The sequence below is a fragment of the Nicotiana tabacum genome, chromosome 5 (assembly GCF_000715075.1).
Source record: "Nicotiana tabacum cultivar K326 chromosome 5, ASM71507v2, whole genome shotgun sequence".
Taxonomy (NCBI): Eukaryota; Viridiplantae; Streptophyta; class Magnoliopsida; order Solanales; family Solanaceae; genus Nicotiana; species Nicotiana tabacum.
This window is the reverse complement of record NC_134084.1, coordinates 105,191,109-105,216,498: the sequence shown is the minus strand read 5'-3', so window position 1 is coordinate 105,216,498 and position 25,390 is coordinate 105,191,109.

The following is a 25,390-nucleotide window of genomic DNA, read 5'->3' as shown; positions in this document are numbered from 1 at the left end:
ACTCCGCAATTCCTTTTCCTCTCTAATCGGCTTCCAAACATCCTGAATCTAGTAACAAGTAATACATTACAATCAATATAGGATAAAGGGATAAATTCCACAAAAAGCTACCAAATTAAAGCCAAAATCCAAAATCAACTCAAACTCGGCCTCGGGTCCATGTCTTGAAATCTAACAAAAGTCACAAAACCCGAAATCCCATTCACTCATGAGTCTGACCATATTAAAATTATCGAAATCTGACATCATTTGCCCCTCCAAAACCCCAAAATTCACTCTACAATTCTCAAACCCTAATATCCCAAATCTCACCTCAAAAACTCACCAACTAGGTGTAAAATAAGTGGGGAAACATCATTATTGAAGATAGATAGGCTCAAGGGGCTTACCTTAGTGATTACTTCAAAATCCCTCTAAAACTCCCCAAACTCGGAGTTCAAAAATGATGAAATGGTGAAAAATCTCGAAGTCATCTATTTATAGGTTCTACCCAGCAAAACCACACTCGCGAACTCCTTGTCGCATCTGCGATGCTGCACCTACAGAAACTCCATCGCATGTGCGGATTTCCCTTAGAATCCCAGGCTCCTTTCCTGCGGCTTCATGACTGCATCTTGTAAGGCCCCGTGAATTTCCTACTTAAAACCTCGAATCCCATGGTGCCAAGTTAGGAGCATGTGTTAGGGTTCACAACAACACGTGGTGCCAAGTGCCAATCTCGTGGCCCCTTGAACTCTTGATTTCAAGGGTAGTTGGGATGACCATTTGCCACTCATAGAATTTGCTTACAACAACAGCTTCCACGCTAGTATCCAGATGGCACCATTTGAAGCATTGTATGGTAGGAGATGTAGGTCTCACATTGGGTGGTTCGAAGTTGGAGAAGCGAAATTGATAGGGTCGGACCTCGTACACCAGGCCATGGAGAAAGTCAAGATATTTAAGGAGAGATTGAAAACTGCTAAGAGTCGCCAAAAATCCTATTCGGCTGTACGTCGCAGAGATTTAGAGTTCAAAGAAGATGATTGGCTATTTCTGAAGGTTTCCCCTATGAAGGGCATCATGCGGTTTGGAAAGAAGGGAAAATTGAGTTCGAGGTATGTCGGACCGTACAGAATCATTTAAAGGATTGGTCAGGTGGCATACGAGCTCGCGCTGCCACCCGAGATGTCAATGGTACACCCGGTCTTTCATGTGTCCATGTTGAGAAAGGTAGTGGGAGATCCGTCCTCTATTGTGCCAGTTGAGACTATTGAGGTTAATGAAGAGCTGCCATATGAAGAAGTTCCAGTTGCCATTCTTGATAGACAAGATCGAAAATTGAGGAATAAGGAAATTGCATCCGTGAAAGTGTTATGGCAAAACCAGCAAGTTGAGGAAGCCACTTGGGAAGCCGAGGATGAGATGAAAAAGAAGTACCCACATTTGTTCGAATAGTCATGTAATAGCTTTTATGCACTTAGCTTCTATGAACTCTTATCTTCTGATTTGATCTATGTAAAACTGTCCTGTTTTCGTTATATATATATATATATATATACGTGTTGCCAATGCGCCCATGGTTAGTATTGTACGAGTTATGTCATGCCTTATATCCATGGAATGTGTACCCGCTGCTAGGATATGTTTTTGGGGCTGTCTGACAGGTGGATAGGCCTAAATACAAAGGAAACTCTGGCAAAATTTTCGGAAATATAGGGAGTTAGCTAAATTTGGGGACTGGCAACATGTTTCAGGTTATAAAGAACAGAAGATTGCACTAAGACTATCAATAAGTGAACCTTGATCCTCATTCGAGGACGAATGATCTTAAGTGGGGAGGGTGTAAGGCCCTGTGAATTTCCTACTCAGAACTTCGGACCCTTTGCGCAGATCTATGCATTTAAAAATCAAGAATCAAAGTTTTCCAGAAAAGTGCAAAAACGCGATCTAGAATGCGGTCGCGTACCAGGTATGCGGACCACATATCTATCGCAAAGTGAGTCAGTGTGTTGGTAAAAATTGAGGTCAAGTATGCGGTCAAATATGCGATCACATAATCGAAATGTGGACCGCATAGTCGTCGCATAACTTCCTTGGGATTTTGTGAAGGTCAGTTTTGCGGTGCAATTTACGGTCGCAGAACGTGTATGCGGACCGTATTTTCGTCGCATACCCAAGCAGAATGTTCAGATTTTGGGAGCCTTTTTGCGGTCCAATCTGCGTGTCGCATTTCCACTTTGTGATTGCAAATGCAATCATAGATCCAACTCGGGGCTCCAATGTTTTAATTTTAACCCGACCCCCCTATCATTATATTCAGTATTATAGCTCATTTTGAGCATATTTCTGGGCATTTTTAGAGTGAGAGAGAGATAGAGGGGTCTTAGAGAGGGAAAGTTCTCCCCATCAAATTGCTCCATGAAACATTGCTAAATCCTTGAAGATAATCAAGTAAAGGCACCTAAATTTTCATCCCAAGAGATCGAAGTGCTAAGAGTTTCGGAATTTTGTAAAGAGTAAGGAAAGCTATATAGAGGTATGTATGGATAAAACCCCCTTTTATTAGAAATTGAACTCTGTTGGCATTACGCAAATGTGGTAAGACTAGAACTTGTTGATGTACTGATTATTGTTTCGTATGAATTGATTTGCAATTATATCTATATATATATCTACATGAAGGATGTGCCTCAATGTGGGTAATGAACCATCCTAGATACTTAAAGATGTGTGAAGAATACAAATCATGGGTTGAAATGTTTAGGTTGTAAGCCAAGATTAAAGCTAAGAATTTTTCATGCTAATGATGTGAACACTTACCTGTACTTGCAACTTGAACTGCTTTGGTATGTGCCTATGATCACAAATTGCAAGATGAAGATTGAAAACAGAAATGTTGTGATAATTGTGGCCCTAAGTGACAAGGAATTGTTATGATATATGTGAAATAAAGTTTCAGATGTGATGATTAATGAGAAAGGAACAACGCCTAGGTAAGGCGGCCTAGCCGATCGGGTCGTGATCGGACACCATGCCGCACACATGGTGGTAATGTGCTGATTTTGAATTCCGGGTAAAGGAAATGAAGTGGTGATTGAGTTATATGCCTCAATGAGGCAACCTAGCTGGTCGGGTCGTGATCGGACTCTGCTCAAGATAGCGGTGGTATTGAGGACAGTGATGAACGTATGAAAGAAATGCCCCAAACTAAATTATGGAAATTATGTGAAAGATTATATGATTTGCATATTTGATTTACTCATGGAATTTACTTGTACTTGCTTGATAGTTCTTTCTAGTAAAATGGTCTTTAGTTATACATACTAGTACTATTCCATGGTACTAACGTCCCTTTTGCCGGAGCGCTACATTTTTAATGAATGTAGGTGGCTCCATAGCGGATAGTGTCGATCGTGTGTAGCGGAGCAACCTTCTTCTCAAAGTCTTGGTGAGCCCCTTTCTCCTTCAAGGGGTTATATTGTGTATCTTTTGTTATTGCGGACATCCACTTTTGAGGTATAGCCGGGGCCTTGTTGCCGGCATGGTCACACTTATCTTTTGTACTCTTAGAGGCTCCGTAGACACATGTGTGGGTTATGTACGGGTATTTGGGGAGTCTATTAGTTATGTTGTAAATCTAAACTCGTGCTACCTATAAATTTTAACTCTATTAGGATCTTTGAAGCTAACTTATCTACAGTTTAATGTTGCGATATGAAATGAACTAAAGATGTTGAATATACTAACCTTCCTTGTCTAGACAAATGAAAGCATGGTTTCCTTATTCATATTAAGTTGGGTAGGAAGTGTTTGGTAAGGCTTGCTCAGTTGGATTCACTCGATTGAGCATCGGTCGCACCTTCTGAGGTTGGGGCGTGACACATCTACACCTATCTCAGGTGCGGGAATCCATCGTACCTGCAGCAAACCATCACACCTGCGCTCAGCTTTTCGCTTCTGCGATCCTCGCAGGTGCAACAAAGTCTTCACATCTGCGGCTTCTGCCCAGCTCGCCCGTGACCGCTTCTACGGCTCCTTCTTCGCTTCTGCAGACTCCCACCTGTGGTTCTCACTCCACAGGTGCGATTACACCAGCAACAACAACACTTCAGCTGCTCATCCAATTCCAAAACCAAGTCGTAACCTCCTGAATTCCACCCGAGGCCCTCAGCACCTCAACCAAATATGCCAATAAGTCATATAACCCCATGCAAACTTAGTCGAACCTTCTAATCACTCAAAACAACATCAAAGCACCAAATTACACCTAGGTTCAAGCCTAAAAAACTTCTAAACTTATGAATTCCACAAACGATGCCGAAACCAATCAAAACACATCTGATTGACCTCAAATTTTGCATACAAGTAACAAAATGACACCACAAACATACTCAAATTGTCGGAAATCAAATCCGGCCCCAATATCAAAATTTCCACTACCAGTCAAATTCGCCAAAATTCCAACTTTTGCAAATTCAAGTCTAATTCCACTACGGACATCCAAATTATATTTTGGACGCGCCCCTAAGTCCAAAATCACCTAACGGAGCTAAGGGAACCATCAAAATTCAAATCGGGGATCGTTTATACATAAGTCAATATTCGGTTACTATGTGTCTCCATTCACTCCAAAACCACTGCGGACCCAAACCAACTAACCCGATATATCATAATATAGTTGTAGAACACAAATGAAGTAGTAAATGGGGGGATGAGACTATAAATCTCGAAACGACCGGCCGGGTTGTTAAAAAATGTAACGATCCAATCGATTGTTTTGAGCTCTAGCATGTCGTTCGGCGGTTTGAGGCCATGAGCAGCTTCACTTCATGAATTATGATTAGTACGTGTGGTCAGAATTGAATTTCAGGGAGTTTGGAGTTAATTTGGAATGAAAATTCTCATTTTTAAAGCTTTAAGTTGGAAAAATTGACTAAGGTGTGGTTTTTGAGTAAACGACCTCGGAATCGATATTTGAAGTCTCTAACAGGTTTGTATGATGATTCAGACTTAGGCGTAAGGTCGGATCATGTTTTGGATGACCCAGGATCATTTCGACGCCTATCGTGGAAGTTAGCATTTTGGAAGAAATTCATAAGTTTTGGTTGAAGTACATTTCAATGTTATCAATGTCCGTTTGGGATTCCAAGCCAGGGAATAACTCCGTATACTGATTCAGGTACTGAGAGCGCGCTCGGATAAGGATTGGGAGGGCCGTAGGTCATTTCAGGGTCATTTGGCGAAAGTTAGAAATTTGAAGGTTTTTGAGAAGTTTGACCAGAGATGAACTTTTTGATATCGAGGTCATATTTCGATTTCGAAAGTTGGAGTAGATGCGTAATGTCGAATGTGACTTGTGTGCAAAATTTGAGGTCAATCGGATGTAGTTTGATAGGTCTCAGCATCGAATATAGAAGTTTGAAGTTCTAAATTAAAGCTCATTAGACAGGAATTGGATTGTGATTCATGATGTCGATGTTGTTTGATGTGATTTGAAGGCTCAACTATGTTCTTAATGTGTTTAGTGACGTGTTGGTATAATTGGTTGAGGTCCTTGGGTGGATTCCAGATGGTAAACTGATCGAGTTGGACTTGGGAAGGAGTGCTGGAGCAGCTACCTTCTGGTGTAACTGCACTACCGAGATTGGGCCGTAGGTGCGAAGCCGTAAAAGCACCCAAAAAGGGCGCAGATGTGATTTGTGTTGGGCAGATCTGAGATCACAGATGTGGTTACCTCGCCGCAGAAGCGAGATCGCACCTATAGAAGGGAAGGTGTAGAAGCGAAAGCAGGCAACTAGGGGCATCTCCGCAGAAGCTGAATATTAGCCGCACCTACAGAACCACAAAAGCGGTTAATGTTCCGCATGTGTAGAAGTGCGACTGGGCAGTGAAGTTTCTTTAAAACTGGGATTTGGCCCATTTTCTTCCATTCTCTCATGGTTGGACGATTTTTGGAGAGTTTTAAGTGGAGGTTTTGGTCATCTATGTCAACGTAAATTATTCTCAACTCATTATAAGTTAAATACATGGTTTGTATATGATTTAAATATGGAAATTTGTAGAAATAGTGGGGTTTTAGTAGAAAACCTAGAAATTGGTATTTTTGGATTTTGACCACAAATTTGGGCATGGAATTGAGAATAAATTATGTATTTGAGTTTGTGAGGTTATGAGTAAAGTTTATCTTCGAAAATTTTCGAAATCCGGGCACGTGGGCCTGATGGTAATTTTATCAACTTTTCAAGCGGAGTTGGGAATTTGTTTAAAGCAAATTGTTGTGAGTATTAGAGTATATATTTATGTAATTGCTCATTTATTGACTAGTTTTGGAGCGTTGGGCATCGGCTTGAGTTGTTGGAAAGGCTTGGGAGCTGGCCATGGAACTTCAGAGCGACGTAAGTCTCCTTTCTAACCTTGTAAGAGGGAATTAACTCCATTGGTGAACTAAATTGATATGTGCCTCTAATTACGGGGTCGACGTACGCACGAGCTGACGAGAGTCCGTACGTAGCTACTAGCTATGCCTATGTTCGGGTAGTGTTAGGTTTATATCATGCCTTATTGATATTGCTATTTGATTTATGGTTATTGTTTGCCTTGAGAAGAAGCAAGATTGAGGTTTGGGTAATAATTTTCTTGAAAAGAATTAAAATTGAGGAATTTAAGATTTTAAATGTTTTCATTTGAACTTTGTATTTTCGAAAGAATTGAGGAATATTATAATAACTTAAGAAATTTATATGTAACCGTGTCGCAATTATATTTCGCGAACGGGGTAAATTTATACTACTCTCTTGGGAGCGGGTCGTTCGCCTCGGCAGATTACTAGATGCCTCTATTGGTCGTGTCGTTCGACCCTCGACAATGCAAAGTTTATATTTATATGTTGGATCGGGTCGTACGACCTCAACATGATTTGCACATGATTGAATTAATTGCTTTGAAATTTATAATAAATGATATTGCCTCTTGGGCCTGAGATAAATTGTTAAATGATGAGAAATAAATTTGAAAATTTCTTAATTATAAAAGAATTGCTTACTTACTTCAAATGTGGAGCTTACAGACATTTATATAACTCATGTTTAAATCATATTATTAGCATTTTATTTATAGCCCATAGTAAGTTTCGGAGTTGACCTCTCGTCACTACTTCTCCGAGGTTAGACGGGATACTTATTGGGTGCGCGTTGTTTTCGTGCTCACACTATACTTGCTATATATTTTGTTGTACATGCACATGTATGTCTAGTGGTCTTGTGGGCGCATCGGCGTAGTTGATACGGGGACTTAGGTGAGCTGCATCTTATGTTACGATCCGCATCCAGTAGAGTCTCCTTCAGAGTATTTATATTTCTCTCTCTTGTGCAAAGTTGTATTCCGGACAGATGATGTATTTTATTTTATTTTTCCTAGTTGATGATGATGCACTTGTGACACCGGATTTTGGGGTGATGATGGGTTACTCTGTATTGAAATGATTAAAATATTATTATTTACTCCGTAATTCCACCTTTTTACTATTAAATTGAAGGAAATTATGAATTTTAAAAATACTAAAATGAAAATCAAATTTATTATCTACTGTTGGCTTTCCTGACAGTGGTGTCCGGCGCCAGCACGACCTTTAATAGATTTTGGATCGTGGACATTATTTACCCTTTTTCATTGGAGCTTAATTGAAAAATTTGTAATGTATATCTTTCTGTTATGTACTGCACAAACCTTTTTGGTAAAACCTACATGAATAGTCAAGTTTTTGTTTTTCTTTATACCTGATTTTTAAGTTTCTTCCTCTTTTCTTATTGTTTTTTTGTAACTAAATGAGCGATATCAGTATCTATTTGATCTAAAATAACATTTGCTAATGTATGTTTTTCTATTATGTGTTGCACAAATAATTTTGGTTAAACCTACATCAGTAGTCAAGTTTTTATTTTTCGTCCTGCTTTTTATGTTTCTTCCGCTTTTCTTACTTTTTTGTAATTGAATGATTGGTACGGATATCTATTTGATCTGAAATAGTATTTGCTAAATAATAAAATATACAGAAATATAAAAAAAGTATCAGTTGTTTAAATAATTAAAAAAAAATGACAATTCGTTAAGAACAGATTTCGTCTATAAGTTTGAATATATATATTTTTATTAAAAGTAGGACACAAAAGATGATATCTTTCTTCTTTCATAGGTCAAAGAAGCAAATTGCATCTTGCTGGGGCTTACGTTTTCTTTTTCTCACTAAATGTCACGACCCGAATTTTCTACCTTGGAGATCGTGATGGCGCTTAACCTGGTACTCGCTAGGCAAGCCAACATTAAAGAATATTACACCTTTTTCCTTTTTTCCTTTTTATAATTAAAATTTAACAAAATTAAGTCAGCGGAAATAAAAGCGGAAGTATATAATTTAACTGATTACTCATATACTATTAACGAAAGCCGAAATAGATACCACCCAGAAACTGATATCACAACTCACGAACATTCTATGAATTCTACAAGTAATGGTTTGAAAGAAAATACATCTGTCTCGAAGAAAGTATAACAGAAATGAAGTAAAGATAGGTGGGGATGCCAGGGCCTGCGGACGCCTGCAGGACTACATTGGATATCCTGAATGCAGTATCAGCAACCCACCTCTCGATCAGCCACTACCACCTCCAAAATCTGTACAGAAAGTGCAGAGTGCAGTATCAGTACAATCGACCCCATGTACTGGTAAGTGTCGAGCCTAACCTCGACGAAGTAGTGACAAGGCTACGGAGGGGCATAACAATCTATAACCTGCAATAGTTTATAGTAAGACATAAAGTAATTTCAGAATGAAATATAATAGTAACTTGCATTAAATAAATACAGAACCCAGGCTTTCTACCAATACTTACCTATAACCAATTCTTAAGTGAGTTTCAACGCTACAATAGTGAATCTCAGCGGAAAGAAGACATAAACAACAAATGATGCGGCGCGCATCCCGATCCCACCACATAATCAATATCAATATGAACTTTCACCTTTATTACTCTTTGTTGCGGCATGCAACCCGATCCCACCAGTCCACCCTTATTACTCCTCAATATATCACCCTTATTCCTCTTGTTGCGGTGTGCAACCCGATCCCACTTGTCCACCGTTATTACTCCTTGTTGTTGCGCGCAACCCGATCATACCAGACAATCACATTCACCATTATTCCTCCTATTGTAGCATGCAACCTGATCCCACATATCAGCACAAATCATAAAATGAGAATAAGCGTTTCACAGTTTAGCTCAAACCCTCCACAACATTTATACCTCAAATCATAACCACGGGAGATCTATAAAATTAAGAAACTTCAACAAATAAATACTACACAGTGAGACTAACCAAGTGTACCATGAAACACCAACAAACCAACAAGGTAATAAAATAAAACTACGAAACAATTAATACTTCAATAGAGAAAACAACAGTTAACATGAAACAATTAGACATGGAAATATTTATGAGCAAGTAGCAATTAGGACAGGAAATAATATATTAGGAAACAGGGAAGGGAACATGCTAAAATGGTAACTAGTGTCGTATAGGTACTCGTCAGCACACCTATACGCCACACACATGGAATTTCACATAGCAATTAAGTCGGGAATCCCTAATTCCTCAAGTCAAAGTTAGACCAAACACTTACCTCGATTCCACGGCCAAACTCAAGCCTTAATTATTGATTTTCTCTAGATTCCACCTACAATCCACTCATATCTAATCATAATTAACTTAATAATATCAATTATCGCTAAAGAAATAAATTCCAATGCACAATTACAAGTTTCCCAACATTTTTCCTCAAAAGTAAAAAATCAACCCCGGGCCCGCTTGGTCAAATCCCAAAATTCGGACCAAAACCCATTCACTCATTCACCCACGGGCCCAAATATGTAATTTGTTTCGGAATCCAACCCAAAACAAGGTCTAAATACCAATTATACAAAAATCCCTAATTCTACCCAAATACCCAATTTCTACCATGAAAACCTTAGATTTTTGGTTGAAAATTGATGAAAAACAATGGGAAATTGAAAGAAAGTGGTTTAGAATCATTTACCAACACTTTGGAGAAGAACTTATCTCTTGAAAATCGCCTCTAAACCTTCTTGGTTTGGAAAATATGAAATTATGGGAGACTCCCATTTTTGATTCTGTTTTTAAAATACTGGACTGACCTTCTTCGCGTTCGCGAAGCTGTGGTCTAGTGACCTTCGCGTTCGCGAGACACCCTATGCGTTCGCGAAAGGTATACCCCCCCAACATTCGCGTTCGCGAGCCACTTGCCGCGTTCGCGTAGAGTATCCTTCCCCTCCACCAGTTCCCATTCTTCGCGCTCGCGAAAACCTGATCGTGTTTGCGAAGGGTAATGCACCCAACGCTTCGCGTTCGCGACCACTGTTGATACCCAATATTTTTCTATATATTTTAAATATACATAAATGCCTTCAAAATAGCATATATTTGCATATATAAGCAAGCACAAGGCTTTTATTATTTTTTCATAATTTTAAGGGTTTAAATTGATTTATTTTCTCTCCTTTTTATCCATAAAATCCCCAATAATTATTTATAAAATTATTGTTTTGATAATTAATTTATTTGATTTCTATACTTATGCCAAAATATGGCTAGTGTAATTTTTATGTATTTTTACAGTTACATTTTGTATTTTTTAAGCTAAAATTGCATATAATTGCAATGTTAGCCCATTTTAAGGTATAATTATATTTTATATGCATAAAATTGGTCCCTATATTTTTAAAATGATCATTATATATTTTAAATCATTTTGGCACCCTAAATTATTTTCCAGAAATTACCTATTATTCTTTATAAATTAAAATAGGGAAAACTAGCTATTTAAATAATAACCAAATTTGGCTTTCAATTATGGCCCAAATCGGATCAATCCCCAACCCAATTTCCTATTTAATAACCCGACACAGGCCCCAATTATTCTTACCCGACCCAAGCCATCTTAAATCCTAGCCGTTGATCTAAAAGATCAATGGCCCTCATTCATCCTTTCCTTTTTAATTTCCAAATGACCCCCTAACCCTACTCATTTCCAAATCCCCGCCGCTTTTAGATGCTCTCATCTTATCCCCTTTCTCAAACCTAACCCTAGACTCTGTCAATCGCCTCCTTCTCCAGTCATCTCCAGCGACCTACCTTTCTACCCCAAGCCTCCAATGGGTATCTCACCGCCTTGCTCATCATCTCTAAGACCTTCAAGGGTCCCGGGGCATGCCGATTTGGACCTAGGGTTTCTGCTTCCCTGTTCATGGCTTATCTGGTGTGATTTTGGACAAAATCACACCATATGTGTTGCGATTTGTGAAGTTACGACAGGTTCTTTTGGGTTTCGTTTGAAACCATAACTCTCGTCTGAATCTCTTAAGATCTATGTTATTTTTAACACTTTAAGCCTATTTCCTTCTATGATTTGCTTATTCTCGAGCTTCTTCTGAAAGATCCTCAATTTTTAACATTTTACTTCCTTTAAAAAATTAGGGTTTTCTTGGAGTTCTTTTTACACTTGTTTTAACCGACTTCTTTATGATTAAACCTCTTTCCTTGCTTATTTTTGACTGATCCTATGTTCCTACTAACTTTAAGACCTTATTTGCTTTGGTTCTATGTGTCAGCATCGCTACCTTATTTTGTTAAAGTTTATGTCGGTTACCATGCTTCAAATGGGTTTTCTACTAAATCTTTAGCCTACTTATGTCACTTCTGTATGACTATCCTCCTTTTGTTTGTTAATCTCTTGCTTATTTCTGTCACTATGGGTAACCTTGTTTATTTGCTACACCTGTTCGTTCATCTCTATTTATATGTTGAAGATGCAAAATCATGACTCCCTCTTGATTGATTCTGATTTCCTTAATTGATGGTGATTGAAAGATTTTCTTTTAAAGACCTAAAATCTTTACCCCGTTTGTTTAAGCTGACTAATTTCCTTACCATATTTCATATTATATATATTTCTACTGAGTTGTGTCCTTAATTAAGGCTTTATGAATTTAGTCCTAATCGACTACTCTATGCTTACTGAACCTTGACTCCTTCCTTATTTAGTCATGCACTGATTTTTCTTCTTGCCTTATATGATATTGAATATTCCCGTTTGATTTGATTCCCTTAACTTAAGGGAGTACTTCCTTGATTCTCTAATTGATTGATTATGAGCTCTTAAATTATTATACTACTATGATTTTTACCTTATTTCACTACCTACTTTCAACTTTAAATACTTTAAGTCTTTAACAAACACAACACACATGAACACTTGGTTTTCAAAACTACCTCTCTTACTAAAAAATCTCTGCTCTCTCTCTCTCTCTCTTGTGCTATTTGCTTCTATTAGCCGGCTGCAAGCCAAGGCTAATCATCTAGAAACCATGGTTCTGCATTTTTGTCATGTTAGAAACCATGTTTACAGGTTCTAAACAATCATGTCTAAAATCAGTAGATGTCGTGCTTATAAGATTCGACTCCGATTCAGTTTTAATCAGCCTTTCTGTACGTTGCTAAAAACAGTAATACGCCTATATATCATGTCTATAGGGATCTATACTCGCAATTTTGTATGGAAATTCAATTTAGCCTAATAAATCAATTTTATTATGCCTAGTTCATTTCTAAAGTTGGTCTTATTAAGCGATGACATTTCCTGAATCAAGTCCTTTCAAAATTGCATTAATCTCATTAGATACCATGCTTATAGGTATTAAAGGAGTCTGTTTCAATAACATGTTTGTTTATGCATTAATATTGACACAGTATACTGTATATAGGCAAGCCTTAGGGCATTTTTCAAAACCTGCATTTCCCCGAAGCTGTTTCCGTCGTTTAATGTTTCTGATTCTAATAAGCTTTTAAACAAGGGAATCCCTAGGCAGCTACTAGGTTATAACTTATGGGTATAAAAGTTTGGTGTGTTTCTTCATATTCACTTGGAGATCCTGCTTTAGGACTTTAATTAATGAAGACCTTAACTGTGTTTGAGTTGTGCTGCTTGTATGTTTGTTTGAGGAGGAAACTGTGAGCCTCTTAATTGCTCATATTATGTGAAAGTCCTAAATGTTTTGACTGTCGCCTTAGAATTTTCGCCTTTTAAAACCATTGGGGTACGCCTAGAACCACCTATAGGTAGAGGTCCTAACACCCTTCGGGACTATTAATAAGGGACGGGTAGCAGCACGCAATAGGAATCAGTGACCAAACACTCGCTTTGCATGAGCAATAGGGGGATGGAAGGGTAGACATGGGATATGGTGACTACGTGTTAATGTCACGTGTAGCCCCTCATCGAGGAGTGTTTACCAGACATTGCGTGGAGTGATCCTATAGGATAAACAACCTAGGACCCCTCTTTACCTAACCCTTTCTCTATTCAAAACTTTTGTCTTTTACAACTTGTTCCAACCTTTATCTTACAACTTGAACTATCCAACGTGCTTTATTTGCAATTTATTTGGTTCAACTATTTATATGGACTAATTTGTAAATATAAGTTCGGTCGGGACCCACAAGTTGTGGACCAAGAGGGGTGCCTAACACCTTCCCTTCGAGGTTACCTCGAGCCCTTACCCTAATCTCTTGTAATGTTAACCAACTCAAGAGTTAATCACTCTAGGTGCCCTAACACACCATAATTTGTTAGGTGACGACTCTTCAAATACCCAATTCTCAAAAGGAAATGAGTTATTACCCCCATGAATGTCGAAACCCGGACTTCTCCTCGTGGAAGGAAAAGGGGGCGCGACAGCATGGCGACTTTGCTAGGGATATTTTTAGGCTCTGACCATAACAAACTTATCTTTACAAATTAGTCCAAGTATGCTTATCCCGTACTCTGCCCCTTACTTGAATTTAACTGTCTATTTTTCAAGCATTTATGATTTCTTTTTTACCCTGAAAACTGACTTGTCTCTTTGTTTTCCTTTTTTTGTAACTGTCTTTTAAATTATCTAAATACTGTATTTATTTTTTCTTATGTGAAAATACTTGCCTACATATTATTAACTGATGCATAAATCATGCTCCACATCATATTCCACTTGTGCGTCTCAAATCCTATTACAACGCTTTAATGAGTGGTTGTCCTCTTCCTATTTATTACCCTTAAATTCGGAAAGGCTTATTTGCGGTAAAACCAGTCGATCAGCGGTGTAGTCAATGGTTCCGTGCCTTCCCCCACAAGTTGTCCGCTTGAGAGTACCAGTCTAAAACCCCAATAGAAACCTTACTCTATTGAAATTGTGCATGCATCATGGTCAAACCTAGTTGGATCAGTTATTTTGTCCACATAATGATCTTTTAAGATAAGCCTTATCCAAAGTCCAGCGGGTTTTCCATAATTCCAATGGATGCAATCACGTTCTGTACATTAATTTGGAGGACTAAATGCCGATATGCTGATCATAAATGTATAAATAGTCGAGTCTGTGGGGGTAAGGCCTAACCCTTTTGTTTTGCAGATAATAAGGCACGAAGTCCCCAGATTCAGTATGGTTAGCAATATCCCTCCATTGTTGCTTGACTGGTAGGAAGATCTTTCCTCAAGTGACAAGAAGCATGTGAAAAAGTACCTGGGTTGTCACACCTCCTATTTTACCACCCGAGGGGGGTATAAGGGAGTTTTTCCAATTTAAGTGACATTCGAAACGAGATTATTTAATTAAAAATCAGAGTCGCCACTTGGGATAATTTATGGTGTCCCAAGTCACCGGTTTAAATCCCGAATCGAGGAAAGATTGACTCTATTTTATAGTCCGCAAACATAGAAATTCAGGTAAGGAATTCTGTTAACCCAGGAGAAGGTGTTAGGCATTCCCGGATTTCGTGGTTCTAGCACGGTCGCTCAACTATTACTATTGGCCTAATTATCTGATTTTAAAACACTTTTAAACCTATGTGCATTTTTGACTTTAACCGCTTTTAGATATTTAAGGAACTATTTCAAGGTTATTTAAAACACATCGCAAGCCACACTACATGAAATGCACCCGTGATTCACGACACATTCTTTTTAACCTTGTTGGAAATTAAAACCGGGTCACATGAAATGTACCCCCGGATTTTAGTAATAACTATGATAATTATATAATCAACGCGCCTAAAGCAAACTATAAAGTTCGTTTTTAATATCTAAATTATAACATGTGTGAGGGCATAGATGATTTAATTTGCCTATGGCATGCCTCAAATCTATTTCCTCAAGTGATTTCTAGTCTTACGAGGGCCATAGGTGACATAGTTAAATGGCACACTTCATCCTAATTACAAGAATTACTTTAAACAACGCAATTTGAGGCCATGTTTGCACAACTACTAATTACAGGGGCGCGCTGGGCTTTTAGGCGTTTGGGCCAAGCCTGTTGTATAAATAATCTGCAACAACACTTTAAATAGGGATTTGGGCTTGACAGCAAGCCCAAAGGATGGTAAGGCAAATAGTTTCCCTATTTACAAGTGGCCTTGCACCTCAAGCCCAAGATAGGCTAAGTCTGATAAAAGAATAATGTTAAAGGGGTATGTGACTCAATATCGAGTCCCCACAGAGCAGAAGGAGCATCTGCGGCCCAAGGAATCGGATTGAGCTTTTTAGCTATGATCAGCATGTGCGAATTGATGTACAAATCCCCAAATGATACAACACCCAAATAATCATATCACCTATCTAAATAAAAATTGTTTGAATTTAATTGAATAATCAGTATGAAGCAGCATTCTAAATTTAATTTTGGCCCAAGCTAAATTATAAACACGTTGTGAGAGATTCAAACCTTGATTATAACCCAACAAACAGTAGTAAAATTCTCAAAGTTTGAAATAGTTAATATTTATCAGGCTAACAGCCTATTACTCAACTTGTAACTCTTTAAGGACAAAATGCTTGAACTAAACTTTATAAGGAAAAAAAACCAACGAAATTATTCCATGACTAATCTCTTAATCTAAAAATCAACAACAATTTGAACAAAATTAAACGTAAACCTAAAGTAATTCATTATATGACCTAAACCCTCACTACAGAAAACAGAACCCTGAGCATTTCCCCATATCCAAAGCAAGTTTAAATCGACTTACCACATAATAGGAGACATTGAAGACTTAATCCCAAACTTAATAATATGATACCACATCACTAACATAAAAGGACAGTAGAATACATATAAAAATTAAGTTATTACAAAACACGAATGCAATTGAAGAACGAGAAAGTAAGATTCAACAAAATAACAACTTGTATTCAACATATTTTCCACATTTGGAGTACACATTTACATCTCATATGTTGTCCAGAGTCGAGAAATACCTGAAGGTTTAGAAAAAACAAGGATAGTGAGGAACTTAGCAACAACAGTAGATCAGCAACACCAACACCAATTTTTAGCCCACTTTAGATCATTTTAAAACCAGATGAACAAAAATTCTTTGAAGCTTTCAAATTCTGACTAACAATCAATGTTAAAAAACAAAGCCAAGACAAGTTTGACCAAAAGACTACAATTTTTTTTAGTATTATCAGAGTATGAATGGCTCAACCATTTATCTTTTCAATATTCTCCTCTCCCTTGAGAATGAAGGAAACAAGTCTTTTATAGAAAGCCCTTAAGGCAGCAGAATTGATATTTTAACTTTTCCATTTACACCTTCCCCAATTTTTATCTATTCCTTTCAGCCCTTGCATTTTAAAGTTGTTTGTTAAAACTAATCCAATCCCACCTTCCTAGAAATTTCCAAAGGGTTAGGGGAGATTCCCCTATCAAATTCCTTAAAATACCCCTCAAACGCTTACTAATTACTTCAACGCACCAGACCTTGAACCAAACTGCCCAAGTGCCTTTGGGCCCCTGCACCACCGAGCTTCAAATAGCTCTTTGGGCTTCTTGCACTAGCAAGACCAAGTTCATGTTTAAGCAAATGAATTCCCAAGAAAATGCATACTAAACCAATTCTAAACCCTGACCATGAAATCCTTAATGGAGCAGAATAATAATAATATTAAAAAAGAAGGAGAAGGAAAATTGACAAATGCTAATCGTATTATTAAGCTAAATATTATAAACTAACATGACTTAATCCTAACATGCAAGCAAAACGATCTAAAACAGAAAAACAAAAACAAAAATATAAAACCAGAAGGAGACGAAGATGGGAATAAAACAAAGGCCGAAAAAAATGAACAGAGATACCTAAAATAGGCAGACGGACAGTTGGCTTGAACGGACCTCCGACACTCTCTGATTTGAACTGAAATTGGTATTAATTGCATGTTCTCATCGAGAAAAAACAATCAATACAAGTTTCTGGCTCAATCGCTCTTGGAAACTTGAAGAATTTGAAGGTTTTTCTTTCTTTTTTTTTTAGATTTAAAGCTGGCCGGATTTGGTGGAGATTTTGGGAGATGCGGTGGTGTATTAGGAATCAAGGGTGGGTGGTGCTTGTGTGGTAAGGATTTGGGGTTGGCTGGGCCACACTGCCGGCCGGTGGGGGCTTAGGAATTTCAGGGCAGCGAGCTAGGGTTCATAGAGATGAACTGGGGTGAGGAAGTGAAGTGAAAGGGTCCTAGGTTGTTTGGGTGATATTCTGACACTTTTAATTATAAAGGGCGAAGCTCTTAAGGCAGTTGGATGAAGGAAAATGAAGGGCCAAGATTGGTTTAACACAACTGAACTCAAAACGACGTTGTATTGCCTCATACTACGTCGTTTCAAGGGTCTCGCGGATTGAAGGCTTTGGACCGGGTACGGGACTTGGACCTGGTTGTATTGGGCTACAACATAGTTTGGGTTTCCACCAAATTGGCCCAATTTCGGGTTTTATAACAAATTCAAATTTTCCTTCTCTTTTATTTTATAATTATTTCCTTTTCCTTTCATTTTTTTTTCTTTTTCTTCTTCCTAAATTAATAAAAATCCTAAATTATCCCAAATTAGTCCAAGTTGTAAAATTAATCTAATTATCAAATTACAAAATTCATAAAAATTATCTGTTCGTAAATTAAAAGAGAAATCAACAATCTAAAATTAAAGATAATAATTGTAAAAATGAGCCAACTTTTGTGCTTTCATTTTTAACAAAACAAATAACTGACTAATTAATCTTGGAACTGTAGAATAACCTAAATGCAATGCATGATGTTTTTTTGTACTTTTTTCATGATTTAAATAGAAATAAACATGCACAGAAATGCAAGTAATTAGCGCAAATTCTCACAAAATCCTATAATATTGCAAATAATGGAAAATTTTTATTTTCTTGAATTTTATAGGAGTAATTCATATAGGGAAAAAATAACGTGCTCACAGCTGCCCCTCTTTGCTCGGAAACATGAAGATTTTTCGTGCAAAGATAAAGTGAGCGGATACGAGCGATTTTTGCCCGTTTGGATACTCCGTGGGAATTATTTTTGAAATATTTGACCGCACCTGCTTCCGAGGTTGCCTACATATCCTTGGCTATAAAGGAATCAGGTCAGTGTAGTTTGGGAAGTTTCGATAGCTGTGACTTCCGGGAAGCTGTGAATTCACTATTGGTGCTGCTGCTGCTACTGCTTGCTGAACCCCTTATTACACCAAGACAAAATAAAAGAAGCTAGCCTAAACTATGATCTATGAATTACAAGAATTCTATCTATATCTTCAACTTGATCTTGCAGTTTTTGTTGCTCTGTTGACTTATACTCTCCAGGTGAAATTCCTTTGTTGCTGACTTGAATTGTATTCTGAGGTGCTTTTCCTTTGTTCTCTAGGCGGGCGCCTGATTACAAACATTCGAATTATCTTCTTTCCTGCGAAACTTGAATTGTTTTCCCTTTGTTTTCCAGGTGGGTTCCTGATTGCTGAACTTGAATCGTCTTTCCTTGAAACTTGAATTGCTTCCCTTTGTTCTCTAGGCGGGCTCATGATTACCAACATTTGCACTATTTTTCCTTAAGACTTGAACTGTTTCCCTTTGTTATACAGGTAGGCTCCTAATTTCCAACACTTGAATTGCTTTCCCTTTGTTCTCCAGGTGGGCCCCTGATTTCCAACACTTGAATTGCTTTCCCTTTGTTCTCCAGGTGGGAGCCTGATTACCAACACTTGAATTGTCTTCCTTTCCTCTGAAACTTGAATTGTTTTCCCTTTGTTCTCCAGGTGGGCTCCTGATTTCCAACACTTGAACTGCTTTCCCTTTGTTCTCTAGGTGAGCACCTGATTTCCAACACTTGCATTGCTTTCTCTGAAGCTGCTTTTCTTTGAACTATCTTCCCTTGTTTCTCCCAGTGGGTGCCTGATTGCTTGAACCTGAACTACTTTCTATTCTTGAAACTCGTGTTTTTCTCCCTGGTTTTTCAGGTGGGCACCTGATTTCAAGAAAAGAAGACAAAACAAAAGAAGTTTTTCTGCCCTAGTTTGATATTGTGAACATCTGTGAATGTTAACTGATGCTTGTTATCAAAAAATCTCAAAGAATTTAAAAACTAGATCCCATTATTCAAGAGGGTCCTGAAAATTTCCGGTTGAATATCATCTTAAGCGTGACAGTTTTAAAGCTAAATTATATTTCCTAAAGGTATGACTTCTGCTAAATCTTGTTATCTATGAATATCTTAAAACTACATCCAATTGTCCAGGATGGTCCTGAAATTCAAAATCAAATCTCATCTTAGGGGTGAAAATTTCAGAGCTAAATTCAGCTTCCTAACGGTGAAAATTATGCTAAATCTCAGCATCTAAGGGAGGTCTTAAACTAAGTCCCATTATTCAGGAGGGTCTTGAAAATTTCAAATTGAATCTCATACTAAGCATGAAGACTTCAAAGCCAACTTATATTTCCTCAAGGTAGAGCCTTTGTTAGATCTGGTTACTCATGAATGTTTTGAATTTTAACTAGGTCCCATTGTCCAGGAGGGTCTTGAGAATTTATGGTCAAACCTGTCCGGTACTTGCTTTCCTTATGGAGGGTTTCTCCGAAATAAATGAAATTTTCTGCCCCTGTTTCAAATCAAAGAAATATCTTGTCAATTTAAAAATGTGGTGGTTAGTTTGTGGCATTCATGCTGAAGGTGGCCCTTCTGCTGCCGTGCTTTGCTTTGACTGGCTGCCTTGAACTGGCGAAGAACCGTTTAACTTTCTGACTAACTCCCACCCGTGGGACCTTGGATAACCCGTGCTCTACAACCAAACCGTTATTTTACATTTCTGACCCTTCTACCTGAACCTCTGTATCTCCCACAGGATTACTAAACCATTCGACCAATGGAGCTTCCACTGACACCTTATTTTCCACTTTACATCATGGTATCACTGGTATGCTTTGGCCGCACTTTCTTCGTGCAATTTGGAAGTTGGTACTAAGCTTTGAAATCCTTTTTTTCTTGATTAAACAAGGCTGACATTGGAAAAACCTTAGAGAAATAAACCTAAAAGAAATGAAATGCAATAACTTCGAGAGTTAGGAATTAAGAAGAAATTTCAAAATCGGATGATTGTTTGGGGTAGAAGAGGGAAAGAGACTTATCTGAATAGAGCAACTGGTACCAATGATCATGACATGCATTTCGGATTAATCGGCCAACCTATTCAACCAATCGCCTTTCAGTTATCATACCTTATGCCATATGATCTCCATAACCCAATTTCTTTACCAAAACAATGACCTTGTTCGGTTTGCAGTGCCCTGAAGGATTTTTACCAAAAAAACCTCTCTCATTTACTCATCTCTCAACTCACCATCGCCTTACGATGCCCATGAGGGTTTTCACCAATAAGACTCTCTCATTTTTTAAAATTTCTCTCAGCTTTCCTTTGCCTTACGGTGCCCGTGAGGGTTTTCACCAATAGGACTCTCTCATTTTTCATTTTCTTGCTCAGAACAGAGTGTTGCCCCTGATATGAATCACCTCTACTTGCTCGACTTGGCATCTCACGAGGACTGGTCGGAAGGTCTTTCTTTGGACCGTAATGTGGGCTTTTGGATAGGGTTAGAAAGAAAGGGTGTGACAAAGGCTCAAAACAACTTGAATGGGTTCAAAATTACAACTTTTGGAATCAGATCTCTTACAACAAACACAACTGTCTGTCCCAATTTCTTTGCTCGGGGACTTCTAGATTTTTACTTTGATGGGACCGAAATCGTGAGGTTTCCTACGTATCCTTAAAAGGAATCAGGTTGAACGTAGTTCATGACATAGGAATTACTTTGTTGTTGTGATATTTCTCTTTTCTTTTTCTTTTTCTCTTTTTCCTTTTCTTTTCTTTTCTTCTATTTTTTTCCTTTATTTTCTTTTTCCTTTCACTTTTTCACTCATTTTCCATTCTTTTCTTTCTCTTTTCTCTTTTCTTTTCTCTTTCTTTCTTTACTTACCTTTTGTGTTCATGTTTCTGAATTTTGCTACTGATTCCAAAAAAGGGGTATGAAAGGAAATAAATAAGACTCAAAGGTCTAACAAAGGATAAAGTGTTTATATAGCAGAATAAAATGGCTTCGTCATTCCAATATCCAAAACATGCCAAGTACAAACAAACACAATTTAAACCAAAGAAATCATACATAATATCATTTGGATGCATCAGAATTGATAGTCATGTCTACACATTTGTCTTCTATATCTGTTAAATATAAAGCACCATTGGACAACACTCTCGTTACGATGAACGGCCCCTGCCAATTCGGGGCGAACTTGCCTTTCGCCTTAGCCTGATGTGGAAGGATGTGTTTCAATACTTGCTGAACCACTTCAAATTTCCGTGGACTCACCTTCTTGTTATATGCTCTTGCCATTCTCTTTTGATACAATTGGCCATGACACACTGGTACCAATCTTTTTTCATCAATCAAACTCAATTGCTCCAGATGGGTTTTGACCCACTCATCGTCATCAATTTCAGCTTCAGCAACAATCTGAAGGAATGTGATTTCAACTTCCGCGGGTATCACTGCTTCTGTGCCATATACCAACAAATAAGGAGTTGTACCTACTGAAGTGCGATTAGTAGTGCGATAACCCAACAATGCAAAGGGCAACTTTTCATGCCATTGCCTGGAGCCTTGCACTATTTTCCGAAGTATCTTCTTTATGTTTTTGTTGGCTTCCTCGACTACTCCATTTGCCTTGGGGGTGGTATGGGGTGGAATTGCGATGCGTAATCTTAAACTATTGGCATACCTCTTTCATCAGATGACTGTTAAGATTAGCCCCATTATCTTTGATGATCACCTTTAGGATTCCGAACCCCAAGCAACAAAGGGCAATGATACGGACATTGTGTGCAATTCAGATGGTGGAGAATGAGTCAAATCTCCATGTACTTGGCATTAATGGCATTTACGCACAAAACTAATACAATCTCGCTCCATGGTGAACCAATAATAACCCACTCGAAGAATCTTATTTGCCTGAACATACCCACTCATATGCGACCTGAAAACCCCGGAATGTACTTCGGTCATGATATTCGTGGCTTGCTTTGCATCGATGCACCTCAATAATCCGAGATCTGGAGTTCTTTTGTCAAAACTCCTCCACTGTAGAAAAATCCACTTGCCAAACATCGAATTATTCTCTTTTGATCGCCATTGGCCTGTATTGGATATAACCCCATTCTGATATACTCCCCGATATCATGAAACCATGGTTCACCATCAAGTTCTTCTTCAATCACATTATAATAAACATGCTGATCATGAACTTGAATATGCAGAGGATCAACGTAAGGTTTGTCCGGATGGTGCAACATTGACGTTAAGATAGACAAGGAGTCGACAACCTCATTATGGAACCTTGGAATGTGCCTGAATTCTATAGATCGAAACCTTTGACAAAGATCATGCAGACATTGTCGATACGGTATAAGCTTTAAATCCCGCATCTTCCATTCTCCTTGAATCTGGTGCACCAGAAGGTCTAAGTCTCCCAAGACCAAGACTTCCTGGATTCCCATATCTACAGCTAGTGTTACACCGAAAATACATGCCTCGTACTCAGCCATGTTGTTGGTACAAAAGAAACGAAGTTGAGCCGTAATAGGGTAGTGATGCCCTGTTTCAGAAATGAGCACAGCTCATATCCCAACGCATTTCATGTTAGCAGCCCCATCAAAGAAGAGTTTCCAACCGGGCTTTTCCTCCTTCTCGACCTCGTCAATGTGCATTACCTCTTCATTAGGAAAATAAGTCTTCAAAGGTTCATATTTTTCGTCCATCGGGTTCTCGGCCAAGTGATCGGCCAAAGCTTGGGCTTTCATTGCCGTCCGAGTCACACATATGACATCAAACTCTGTGAGCAAGATCTGCCACTTTGTATGCCTTCCTGTGGGCATGGGCTTCTAAAAGATATACATTAGAAGATCCAGGTGAGAAATGAGGTAAGTAGTGTAGGACGACAAGTAATGCTTCAACTTCCACGCTACCCAAGTTAGGGAACAACACGTCCTCTCAAGGGGAGTATACTTAACCATATAAGATGTGAACTTCTTGCTGAGATAGTAGATGACTTGCTCTTTCCTTCCGATGATATCGTGCTGACCCAACACATAACCAAATAAGTTATCCAAGATTGTTAAATAAAGAATCAAAGGTTTCCAGGTTCCGGTGGGACCAACACATGTGGGTTTGATAAATACTCTTTGATCCTATCGAATGCTCCCTGGCACTCATCAGTCCATTTGACCGCAGTATCCTTCTTTAGCAGCTTAAAGATGGGCACACAAGTTGTCGTGAGATAAGCAATAAACCTACTGATGTAGTTCAGCCTCCCTAGCAGGCTCATCACCTCAGTCTTGTTCTTTGGAGGCGGTAACTCCTGGATAGCTTTGATCTTTGACGGATCCAATTCATTAGCCTTCCGACTGACTATGAATCCCAACAGTTTTCCGGATGGAATACCAAATGCACACTTTGCAGGGTTGAGCTTAAGATTGTACCTGCGGAGCCTCTGGAAAAACTTTCTCAAATCTCTGACGTGGTCAGACTGCTTCTTGGACTTTATGATCATATCATCCACATAAACCTCGATCTCCTTATGTATCATGTCATGGAATATGGTCGTCATTTCCCTCATGTAAGTTGCCCCAGCTTTTTCAAACCAAAAGGCATGAACTGGTAACAATATGTTCCCCATGGCATGATGAAGGCCGTCTTTTCCACATCCTCCTCATCCATTAAAATTTGATTATACCCTGCAAAGCACTCCACAGAAGACCCAATCTTGTGCTTGGCACAATTATCAATCAAGATGTGGATATTCAGCAGTGGGAAATTGTCTTTTGGACTTGCTTTGTTGAGGTCACGGTAATCAACACACACTCTGGTCTTACCATTTTTCTTTGGCACAGGCACAACATTAGCTAACCACGTGGGATATCACGTGACACGAATGACCTTTGCATCAAGCTGCTTTGTGACTTCCTCTTTAATCTTCACGCTCATGTCAGTTTTGAACATTCTCAACTTCTACTTGACGGGGGGAATGCTGGATCAATTGGCAATTTATGGACCCCCAAATCGGTACTCAAGCCGGGCATATCATCATACAACCATGCAAAAATATCCTTATACTCAAACAATGATTTAATTATCTCTTTCCTTATTTGCGGTTCAAGATTGACGTTTATCTTAGTTTCTCTGACATTATCTGGGTCCCCTAAATTGATTGCTTATGTATCATTCAGGTTGGGCTTGGGTTTTTCTTCATAATGACTTAGTTCCTTACTAATCTCTTCAAAGACCTCATCCTCATCATATTCTGATTCATCATCACACTTTATTTCTTGGATTATTATTTCAGAATTAGATTGACTTTTAAGACTGGGCCGAAGATTCCTCATGCATGTCATGTCATTGAAACCAACATAAAAAGAACTATACATAGAAGAAAATAAAACTATCAGGAGTGATAGAAAGGGAAATTGCATTTCATTAAAATAAAGGATAACAGAGTTTGTACATCAACAAATGAAAAATAAAAAGTCTGGGTCACAACCCTGGAATGACCCAAATAGAAAAGAAAACAAAACAAACTACCAAGACTCCTTCCTGGTAGGGAGAGGAGTAGCCTTCCAATTGTTAAGCTTTGCATTCGGCCCGGCGAACTGCACGTCCGTTTTGCTAGAACCTTCTCCAACTTCCACCATGTTCACATTATCAAACAACTTCTGGAATCTTTCAATTAACTCCTCATCAATGTCAACCACAGAACTCGGAACTTTTGTCACTAGGCATTTCCTGGCATCGGGCTTGACAAAAAACTTGGAGAGACGCAGAATAGGCTTTGGAAGTAACCACGCCTTTTGTTTCAACCTTTTAGCCCTTTTCACATCTTCCGCTGTAGATTTTAATCGAAGACCTAATGTACCCAAATTTTCAGGGAGGGACA